Genomic DNA, 11,821 nt, shown 5'->3' with positions numbered 1-11,821 from the left:
TCAAATCAAATGTAAATAACTTTTATGTGCTGCTTCTGAAGGCTTCTTCCTGAGCCTAGGACTCCGATTCAGGCAGGAGGATGGCAAACTCCCTTCTCCTCTCACTCCTCCTTTGTCCTTAGTGAGAAAGGAAAGTCATAGGAGAGAAAAGCAAGGGAGTATAAAAACCCAGAGAGGACAGTTCTTTCTCTATCAGGGTTGTCCTGGGTTTGGATTTGAGATTGGAACGTGGATAAAACTGCGTCTAAATTACATGGTTCCCTGAGAAAGACATCCTTCATCTTCATCTTCATCGGAACTGCTAGATTACAAGGAGCTGCTATAGTCTTCCTGTTTCCCATCTTCTGTCCTAATGTGAATGGATGCATGGGAGCCACCATCACGTCCCGTAGTAGTCTCTGAGGAATCTGCCCCAGAATCCATAAGCCCTTGTGCCTTTTCAGGCCATGCTGGCAGGCCCATTTCTGAGGAGGACTACACATCTGTTCGAGCACGCTTGGGGCTTCTGCCTCCAGACGTGGCCATGTTCTTTCGCTTCCCACAGGAAGCCTTTGCCTCTGTGTAGGATGCATATTCCTCTGGTGACAGTTTCTGGAGCCAGCGGTCCAGCTTCACCCAGTATTGTTTCTGAAGCTCCTCGGCCTGTTGCTTATAAAGTTCTCTCTGGTCCCTTGGGACTCTGTGCCAACGCCTGCTAATCTCAACCCAGCGCTTCCTGTAGGACAGATGGTGCAGCTCTGGGCTCGACCAGGAATCTTGGTGAAATTTCTGGTAGCCGTTCATAGGAGGTTTCTTGGGTTCTCCCTGAAATATCTTGTTGGAAGAAAATGCTTTGGGCACCGCCGTTTCTAGAGGACTCTTTCCCGTTTGCATAAGTCTTTCTGATTTTTTAGACTCTTTGATTCCATGACTCTTCGGCAGCACAGACTTCTTAGGATGCCCTACACCAGCATGTTGTTTCTTGAACTGAGTCAGCTTTTCCTGGAAGTCTTGTTTGTCCTTTTGGAAGTCTTGAATATATCTCCCCTTGACCTCCTCAGGCAGCTGATTGTATTCTGTAGCTATGACTTTAGTCAACTGCCCAGTGGTGTACTTGGGGTACAGCTTAGAGTACTCAGCTCGCTTCTCCTTGTAAAAGCGCATATAGGCCGTCAGGGGTCTTTTGGGGAAGTCAGGGTGTGGCTTGACTTTCTCAGTTTTGCCAGGTTCTTGAATCCCTTCCTTGGCCTCCAACACCAATTCTGTCAGTGTGCGGAACTTCCTCAAAGGATGAGAAATCTGCATCCACTTTAGTTTGCACGCTTCTCCTGAATACTGTTTAAAAGCTACTTTGTCCCAGTCTAGGTCTGCCTGGGTTTCTTGGAAGGTCTGGAAGTCACCTGGTGGGATGTTACTCTCGATGGATTCCAGTAAGTTCAGAAGGTCTCCTTTGGACCATTGGCCTTGGTTATCAGATGATGCCATTCTGTGCTGAGATTCTGTGCCCACGAACAATAGCTCAGTTGTACAAACTCTTCCACAGCAGCTTGAACAGCTTGGAAACACAGCTTAGGAGGCTCTTTTGGAATTCCACAGATCCTGTGAATCAGTATCCTGAAGAGAAACAAACAAACAAACAAAAGTTACGTGTCCTTATTGGAACTGTTGAACATCAGGTATCCCTGGTGATGTGAGGCTCATAGAACTCACTTACTACTAACACCATCAGGTATCCCTGGTGATGTGAGGCTCATAGAACTCACTTACTATTAACAATGGAATAATTCATCCCTTAAAAATAAAAGGTGTTTGGATTATTCGCCATTGGTACAGGTGCACGCTCTTGTGCCTCTTTTCCCAAATCTTAATAGAACTTGCCTAAAATCGAGAGAATGAAGCTGCTGGAGGTGGGGTACACCTTTAGTTCCATACCTAGTATGGTAAATCTCTGTAAAATCAATGATAGCCACTTCTATATATCAAAGTCTAGGACAACCAGTGCTAGATAGAAAGACTTAGAAAGTAAAGGTAATTGACTTGCACACCAGAATGGAGAGGTTTAGGTGACACACAAGAAAACCATCTCTATATTGTTAAAACCTATTTGAGGCAAAAGAGTACATCTTCATTTACTGTGGAAGATCACATACACATAAAATTATATGATTTCAGTAATGAACGCAGAGTATAGATGCCATGCGAAAAATCAAATTATAAGTAGTCTCTGTACATTCAAAATTTAGATTCATAAAGATCATAAAATAAGTGAGGAAACCATGTTAATCTTAAATCTTAATATTATGTGAGATTAAAATTTTGTTGTCCAATGTTAAACTGAAAAGAACATCATTCTCTGTATTAAGGATCACTAATATTACTATTTGAAATTTCCTGAAACCAGTGAAATAATGAATTCACGGGATGAGGAATTCCTCCTACCTCTAGATGTCTGGTCTTCTGAAAGCTGCCCTTGTTTAGGAGGTGTTGGGTCTTCTGAATTCTCTGGACAAGAATTGTGACTTGAAAGAAGGTCTCTGCAGTGTAACCACATCCATGGGCCTCAGAAGTAGGCAAATTTTGGAGCTCACCAGCTTTTATATAGAGATCTGAAGGCTCCACCCTAAGTTGGAATGTTTAGGTATTAGCATAATTAAATTGACATGGATAATCCCCTTCTTTAAAGCACTGGGCACATTCTGAGTCTTGCTTTATCTTTCTGGGCATTTTGCTGTTGTGAGAAGGATGAGGCAGGGTTTATCACAGACCCTTCCATTGATAAGGTGATGATCAATTTTAATAAATAATTGTGATGGGGAGAATGGGTTAAATTAAAAATCTAAGCTTCTGGACACCCAAGTAAGGAGTCCTCTACCTATCAGCTCTCAGTCTCACTGTCTCTCCTTGAAGCCCCCCCCCCACCCCCTCTTGCCATCAGGGTTTCTCTGTGTAGCCTTGACTACCTGGATTTGCTTTGTAGACCATGCTGGCCTTGACCTCACAGGGACTCACCTACCTCTGCCTTTCAAGTGCTAGGATTAAAGGCGATTGCCACCACACCCAGATATTTTTTAAAAATTTTTTGTTTTGTTTTTTAGGCAGGGTTTCTGTGTAAATCCTTGGTTTTCTTGAAATCCTTTTGTAGACCCAGATGGTCTCAAAATCACACAGATTTGGCTGTCTCTGCCTCTGGAGTGCTGGGATTTAAGGCGTGTGCCTTCCTCTCATCTCCTCACAGAATTTTCTGTAAATCTGACCATACAGCATGTAACCAATGAAGCCTCAAATATACAAGATAGAAATAATAAGTTGCATTAACCTAGCATCCTACCATATAACAATGCAGTATAAACTTCTCATTCCTGAAGAATAAGACTGAGATTTATTTTTAAGTATAACATTGTAAAGACAACCAATCTATTTATTATTTAAAAATCACCCCAAAATATTGCTTACATCACGTGGACCTAAATAATAAATGTTCCTTCAACACTTTGAATGGGGTGAAAATCAGGATTGTTAACGATGAGCTTACTTCATATTCAAAGTTCTCTTGCCTCAACCTCTCATTATTGCTCCCGCAAAACTGAGTTGTTTCCCTCTTCTTTTTATTTACTTTCTTAGTGCTAGAGCTAGAAATGAATACATGGCAGGGAAGTCCTTCATGAACCGAGTCTCCAGCAAAGGAGCTCATTCAAAGTATAATATCACTAAACAAATGTGTCCTAAATCAACACATTATTAAAATATTCTCTAAATAGTTAAAAACATATTTGAAACACAAGACTATAATGTTTTCCAGTGGAATAATTCATATATGTGGCATTATATGATTTCTATAATGAACACTAAGTATAGATACCATGCTAAAAGTCATGCTATAAGGTATCTCCACACCTTCCAAAGTTAGATTCACAAGGATCATAAAATAGGTGAGGAAACCGTACTCATCTTAATTTTAATGTTATGATAGATTAAACTTTTGAGACTCAAGAATGAACTGAAAATAAGAGCATTCTCTATGTGAACTATCACAAGGACTTCTACATGAGAATTCCTGGACTCAGACAACGTATAAATCCATGGACTGAGGATTTCCACTCACCTCTAGATCCCTGGTCTTATCAAAGCTTGCAGGAAGGTCTGCCCTTTGCTTGAGAGATGCTGTGCCTTCTGATCTCTCTGGACAACAGCTTTGACTGGAAGAAGGGACCCACTGCGTAACCACTTCCTAGGGCCTCTGGACTGACTCAGTTTCACAGTTCTCAAGCTCTTATATAGAGATCAGAAGACCCCACCCTAAGGCAGGGTGTGTTGCTATTAGCATAATTAACTTAACTTGTATAATCTCCTTCTGTAAAGCCCTGGACACACCCTAAGGGTGGCTTTTGCCTTTTGGGTATTTGGCTGTTGTGAGATGCCTGAGGTAGGGTTTATCACAGACCCTTCCATTGATGAGGTGATAATAAATTTGAAGAAAGTACTGTGATGGAAAGATTTGGTTAAATTTAAATTCTAAGCTTTGAAAAACCCAATAAGGAGTTCTCTCTCTCTCTCTCTCTCTCTCTCTCTCTCTCTCTCTCTCTCTCTCTCTCTCTCTTTCCTCATTTGTCATGACCTCTCTCTGATACAGGGTCTCTATTATGTATATCTAACTATCCTAAAACTTACTATGTTGTCCAAGCAGGCCTCTAATTCACAGAGATCTGCCTCTGTTTCCAGGTGCTAAGACCTAAGGCATGTACCACCATTCCTGGCTGAAAAAGACATTCCTTTAATGGAGTAATTTGAAGTACGAAGATTCACTGTCAACCTGGGCCTCTCCTTTGTTGACAGTCCACATGAAACAGAAGAAGCTTTTGCTTTTTCTGCTTGCTCTCCCTCATGACCTCCATTTTGTGTATGTAACTGCTGGGATCAATACAAAATCCAAACTCACCAGGATTCTAACAGAGACTGGAGACAATTAGCTATCCAGAAATCCTCCAGGTCTGTATTTGTACTGTAGAGTCATCCAACCCTTTGGGCTTAAAACATGATTTTTGATCTTCTGGTTGTGAGATAGCCAATGCCGGGCTACTCAGAACATATCCTATAATCCAGTCTAATAAGTGGCTTGTTTGTTTTAAAGTATCTTATAAGATTTTTTCCTTTAGTATCTCTGACTTATGTGGTTCCAAATGTCACACTGAAATCCCCTCTTCTAAAATTGACAAGCACCAATTTAAAACTAATTATGTATTTAATTTCTTTGAAGGCAAAGTATATAGGTTGAGTTTAGGATAAATATCTTTTCTTCAGATAAATTTTCTCTTGTAGCTCTAGCTGTGGTAGAACTCACTACAAATAACAACAGGCTGAAAAATAAAATAAAACTGAAAAAAAATAGATGAGAAATTTAAAACCCATAGTGGTATATGATAAAGATTCAGTTTTCATAGAAATATCAGTAATAATAAATGTGTGAAAACAAAGCCTGCTTTTAAAAAAAGAAAAAAAGACCAGGCTTGCCTCAAACTCAGGGAGATCAGTTTGCCTCTGCCTCCTGAGTCCAGGGATGTAAGGAGTGGGCCAACACTCTTTAGATACTGCCTTTTGTCAGGAGAGGCCTTGACAATGCTTTGAAGACCGCCAATGTCTGAGCTGAAAACAGTGATTGAAATCAATTATCAGTGTCTCATTATATAAAACTCTTAAAGTTTGCACTGGAAAACTGCTTCTATTCCCGGGTTGGTGCCACATCCCATCAATCCCAGCACATGCAAGGCAAAGGCTGCTGGATCTCTTTGAATTGAGGCTGGCCTGGTCTACAGGGCTTGTTTCAGAATGGCCAAAACTATTACACAATGAAACTCTGTCTCCAAAATAAAAAACAGAAAGCAAACGACAGCAAGAAAATTGTTTATGAACACCAATTGGAAGTTGTGACCTATGTATCCAGCGTGAAGACAGGACTCATCTTCTCAGCCATTATCTCTCCAACGGTTTTTATGTCAGCATCTTAAGTGCATCCATAGGTCTCGGTACGTCATCATCTCCAGAAACATTCTATAAATGGAGGAAAAATGTTCCTATTGATTTATTTTTTTATACATTCTAAGACAGCTTCTTGCTATGGAGTTCAGGCTGGATTAGAACTCACAGAGATTGCATGGCCAGAGCAAAGCCCACAGTTTCTGTACAGGATAAAATTGGAGAATGTTTATCTGGTTCACAGGGCTGGGTGTGGTGGTGCTCTCCATTAATCTCAGTGCTTGAGAGAGAGAGAGAGAGAGAGACAGAGAGACAGATCTCTGAGTTGACCAGTCAGATCTACATAATGAGACCCTATCTCGAAAAAAAACCAAACAAACAAAACTTAAGAAAAGTAAATGTTTATTAATAAAATATCTAAATCCTTACTATGTGCTTCCTAGACATAACCTAATTGGATGTGTTAGTTAATACAATGCATAGAGATTAAAACAGAATTTGTCATTTAATAAATTGAAATCTCAGGTCAGTCCTAGTAAATCAGGCCCATAAAATAGCCTTTTTTAACCTCCTGGAAAGTCTTCTGTTAATGAAATTAAGAATTATATACATATTTGGGATTTGGATACTAAGATTCTGTGTAAAACTGGCTATCCTGAAACTCAGCCTGTACACCAGGCTGGCCTCAATGTAGAGATCTGTTTGTCCCTTCCTCCTCAGAGTACACAGAGAAGTATTTTATTATATTTTCCTATATATAAACCTGAAAAATTACATACAGATCATAGTTCTTAGCATAGTAGATAAGAAATTAATATTTACAAGCCCTAATACAAACATGTTACATTTTAGGAAAAAATGAATACTCCTCATTTATTTTTGGCTTTAGTTTCTTAGACAGGTTCTCTGGAGAGTTGTGGTCCTCCTGGAGTCACTTTGGGATCCTGGTTGGCCTTGACTTCAGAGATCGGCCTACCTCTGCCTCTCTGGTGCTGAGATTAAAGGGCTGGGCCACTAGGACAGGCTATGATGTTAATTCTAATACAATTTAATTTTAAAAACTTTTCCCATGACTTCATCAAATAACATTAACTTCACCTTTTTTTTGTTGCTTATTTTTTGAGAAAAGGTCTAATTCACTCTTTATCTCTGACGTGGAACACAGTTCTACATGTCTATGCACCACCATGCCCAGCGGCTCATTTTTTCTCTCTGTTCTGCTTCTCTATGCACAGCCAGGCTTGGTGGCACAGGCCTGTAATCCCAGCACTCAGGAGCCTGTGGCAGGTAGATCTCTGTGAGACTGACACCTCCCTGATCTACACAGTGAGTTCCAAGAAAATAAGGCTGAGAGAAGCTGTTGCAACTCTCTCTCTCTCTCTCTCTCTCTCTCTCTCTCTCTCTCTCTCTCTCTCTCTCTCTCTGTCTCTCTCTCTCTCTCTCTCACACACACACATACACACACACCCCACAGCCATTAGTACTTTTAAATGCTACATAGACAAGATATAAATCTTAGCTGCTTTCTACTTTTGTTTTCTGAATGTGTAATTTTCCTGCAACCAGAAAAGGAAACATGGCTTCAATGGAAAACAAAAACAAAGCAAAACCCAGAAAACCCTAGTCCTTCTGCAGCCAGTGTGGGTGATTAGAGTCTTCAAACACTATCTGCCATGGCACAAGGAACAAACACCTGAGCTCACTTGTCAGTGCTAAGGTGAAGCGTTATGACATTAGCCTTAGAACTGACAATTGTGCACAACACAGCCCAGTGAAAATGCTGACTGCCCTGCCTTGTGCGATAGCTTTAGGGTATGCCTGCCAATGGTTTTGTTCATGCTGTATTGGTCTATCTGGAGTTTCATCCTGCAGTCCTGATACAGACACTATCTGTGAGTGTGCACTAGGAACCAGCTCCCATGTGTCTAAGTTTGAGTTCAGTATTGCCACTTGGGATATAATTTTGATCTGAGAAATTAAGTCTTATTCATCGTATCTATTCCTAGATGTCATTTCTGGTTCTTATATGACCAATGCTTTCTCATATTCCCTAGGATGCTCCGAATTAGATGATGATGATGATGATGATGATGATGATGATGATGATGATGATGATTAAAGAGTGCAGGTCTTCCTGAATTTATCATATTATTGCAGACCCTGGTCTCTAGCTCTCATTAGCTTTCATTTGTAGAACAGTCCAGAGTATATAGTGTTATTAACCTAAACTCCTTCAATTAAAAATTGTGGATTTGTTTAGATATGCAGTTTGGGATCTTCCATGCTTTGCATCATACCTGAATGTAGGGGTTTAAGCCTTGCTTGTTTGTCTGTTTTTGTTTGAGTGATGGGAGAGTTTATTTCTTTCTTGTTTTATGTAGCACTAGGCTCCCCTGAAGTTGGCTACAATTCCTCTACAGTCAGGAAAGCCTTATGTGTCCTTTACTCCTTCCTCAACTGCCCAAGTGCTCAGATTACTACCAAGTAGTCTGTCATGCAGCTTGTTTGGATACATTTGTTTCTGATACTCAGGCTTTAATTTTAAGCACATCTTACAGAATATACTGAAGTGGCACAGCTGTTAGTTTGAAATGTCCTTCACTCATTACTTTGGAATATTTTAGTGTGTTCTACTTTCCAAACTTGTCTTCAGCTCAACACTTAATACTTTCTTTCTTGGAATTTTGGGAGTAATCAATAGATTTAATTTAAAAACAGAAGAATGGGAACTTTACAGTTAATAAGAAAATATTTTCTTTTTGCACAACTTAAAAATAGATAGGGTAAGTCATAATATGTATAACACATTAATTAAAATAGTTTTTAATATTTAATCAAACTGGACTTAAAGCAATGGGAGAAAACCGCAGTGTGTGAGGAGTGCCTCGGATTCCATACATCCAACAGAACACATTGACAAAAAGGAAGAGAAATGATTTGGAGAATGGGGGGCAAATTTGTAAGTCCTTACACAAAAGAGGATCCACCAAAGTCAACAAACATATAAAGAAGTGTTCAACTCCTTTAAATAGTGATGAACCTACTTTTTTTGGAATATAATTAAACAGCTGGATACAAAATGAACTAAAAATAAAAAAGTAACTCTCATGTGTAGAAAAGACAAATGGGCTGAGAAAGAAATTAGGGAAATAACACCATTTACAACAGCCTGAAAAAAAGACGTAAGGTGTCTTGGTTTAACTCTAACCAAACAAGTGAGAGACTTCAAGTCTCTGGAGAAAGAAACTATAGACCATGTCAGTACATGAGAAGATCCTCCATGTTCAAAGATGAGTAGGGTTGATGTAGTGAAAATGGACAATTTCCTAAACACAAGCTACAGATTCAATGCAGTTCCCATCAAAATACCAACAAAGTTGTTGCAGACTTTGATAGAACCATTCTCAACTTCCCATGGAAAACCAAAAGAACAATCTTAGAATAAATAAGTCAATTGGAAACAATAAAATATCTTCCGAAGGTAGCTGCATCCCTGATCTCGAGATGTATAGCAAAGCAACAGTAGTGAAAAAAAAGTACATGGTGCTTGGACAAGAACATACTGGAGAATCCTCCAAGGCCTCAGCCAGTCCCTTCCTGGCTCCCTTCACCTTCCTGCCCTGTCTCCAGATGTCTGCAGTGGTCACTGCTGGTCTGTCATAAGATTGTGACAGCTGAAGAGACACTGGTGTTGTTCTGTGTGGACTAGAAAAAGAGAGTGGCTTCTGAGGAACCCCTTGTTCCTCTTCCAAACTTGGGTGTAGGCAGAGGTGAACTCTGAGGAAGTGTGCGGATCCTTAACACCACTTTGGACACTGGCTTCATCCTGCATTCCCACTGCAATTCTGTTTACAGAGTTCCTAAGCTACAAAGGACATGAGAGGTTCCCTGCACTGTCTCCACCTGCATCCTCTCTGAAGCACACAGCTGCTGGGCTTTCCACAGGTTCTGTTGGTCTTTCCTAATCATGGTGATCTTCCCAGGGTTAGAAGTTATGCTAGACACAGGCTTTTGGATGATGCAACTGGTCAACCTCATAGGACTTCTGGCAGTTTCCCCATGTCAGACGTTGCTTTGGACCTTGAACTTTCTCTTGACATCCAAGACCTCTCTTGCCCTTTGTAGTTTCTGGGATATTATACTTCTTCTGAGTCCTCCCCTTGAAACCTAAGAGAAATGTAAATAGCACAGGATCACATGTACTACTAGTTATACAGAATTTGCTCAGGTTCTAGGTGGTTTATCCTGCATTTTCTCGGAGGAAAGAGCTCTCAGATCAATGTACAGACTAAAGCTATTTGTGAAAGTTTCTAAAACGGAAATATTTGAAATGTGTAGGGTGAAGCAGCAGATTTTGATCTTTGCCAAGGCTGCTGTAATGTAGGTTCTAGTTATCAGGACTCTAAGCCATCTAGGTCACGTGACTAGCAAGGATTCAAAGCTGAGTATGCCTGTCTCCAACAAACTAGTTACAAACAGATTTTCTACATTTTCCTTTAAGGGTGACCCTCTCAGCTTTTCTTTCTCATGGCCACTAATGTTCCAAATCTACCCTCAGTGGCACACAGGCATCACTAGTGCAGACGCCCTCTATTCCAGTTTGGGCAAGAACACTAGCTGTCTATGGAGGGACAAAATCCATCCAGATATACATCTCATCTGAGCACTAATTAAGGAAGCTTAAATATAATGAGAAAAAACAATGACGAACATTCCACAGTTACTGTGAATTATGTACTCAGGATCAAAAGCTGCCCCGGAACTGAGTCTCCTGCAGGCCCCTCCATGGCTGTACAGTTTGTCCTTAAAGGATCCACTATGGAGATGCAGACAGGGCTTGGGTAGCTGCAAACAGCAGTGTCTTTCCCATCTAATTCTACTTCTATATAGCAAAAGAGATAGGTAAATTAATTCTCAGGCATCCAGCCCACAGATTAAGCATATTGTGTTCAGACTGTCAGGGAGACTGGGCCTGGTTGCACAGGTCTTTAATCTCAGCAACCCCTGGGGCAATGACAGCAAGACCTCTGGGAGATCAAGGCCAGCCTGGTCTCCAAAGGGAGTCCAGGACAGCTAGGGCCCTGTTGTGCAGAGTAACCCTGTCTTAAGTAAGCCAGGCATCATGGGGCACACCTTTAATACCAGCAGTTCAGGATGCAGAGACAAGCAGATTTCTATGAGTTCCAGGCCAGTCTGGTCTACAGAGTAATTCCAGGACAGGATGAGCTCTGAAACACAGAGCAACCCTGTCTTCAGAAAGCCAGGTGTGGTGCTAAAAGGCTTTAATCTCAGCACTGGGGAGGCAGAGGCATTAGGAGCTCTGTGAGTTCACCACCAGCCTGGGCTATCTAGTGAGTTCCAGCACAGTACTATGTGCTTTGTAAAAATAACAGAAATGGATATGAGGTTAAAACAATGCCCAAGTATTAAAACAAAAGTTGCTAATTTTAAGACTGAAATATCATGTCATTCCTGTAAATCATGCTTGTATAATTACTGCTCATGTGCCTCTTGATTAATAGTCTTTTAATCCTACTCAGAATTATGCACATATTTGCGTTGTTGTTGTTGTTGGTTTTTTTTGTTTGTTTGTTTGTTTTGTTTTTGTTTTTGTTTTTTTGGCCACACATTCTGTTTGACACTTGTTGTTCTAAAATTCACTCTGTAGACCAGGCTGGTCTCATTTCAAAAATTCAGCCTGCCTCTGAGTGCTGAGTCCGTGGAAGAAAAGTGTGTGCTTCCACTGCATAGCTGGAAATTAACACTCCATTCTAATATAAATTGTGACACTTCTATCTGCCTACTTAATAATTAAGTGATTAATCCTTTGCATACCCTACTACAGAGGTGATATTTTTAGGAAAAAATAATT

General features: G+C 40.5%; 1 pseudogene; it reads right to left on the bottom strand.

The window, feature by feature from the left end:
- Positions 1 to 249: 249 nt before the first annotated feature.
- Positions 250 to 1,464, bottom strand: LOC127198729 (upstream-binding factor 1-like protein 1; annotated as a pseudogene).
- Positions 1,465 to 11,821: the final 10,357 nt, after the last annotated feature.

Source organism: Acomys russatus, chromosome 14, assembly GCF_903995435.1.
Source record: "Acomys russatus chromosome 14, mAcoRus1.1, whole genome shotgun sequence".
Classification (NCBI taxonomy): domain Eukaryota; kingdom Metazoa; phylum Chordata; class Mammalia; order Rodentia; family Muridae; genus Acomys; species Acomys russatus.
This window is presented reverse-complemented; position numbering and strand designations above follow the sequence as displayed.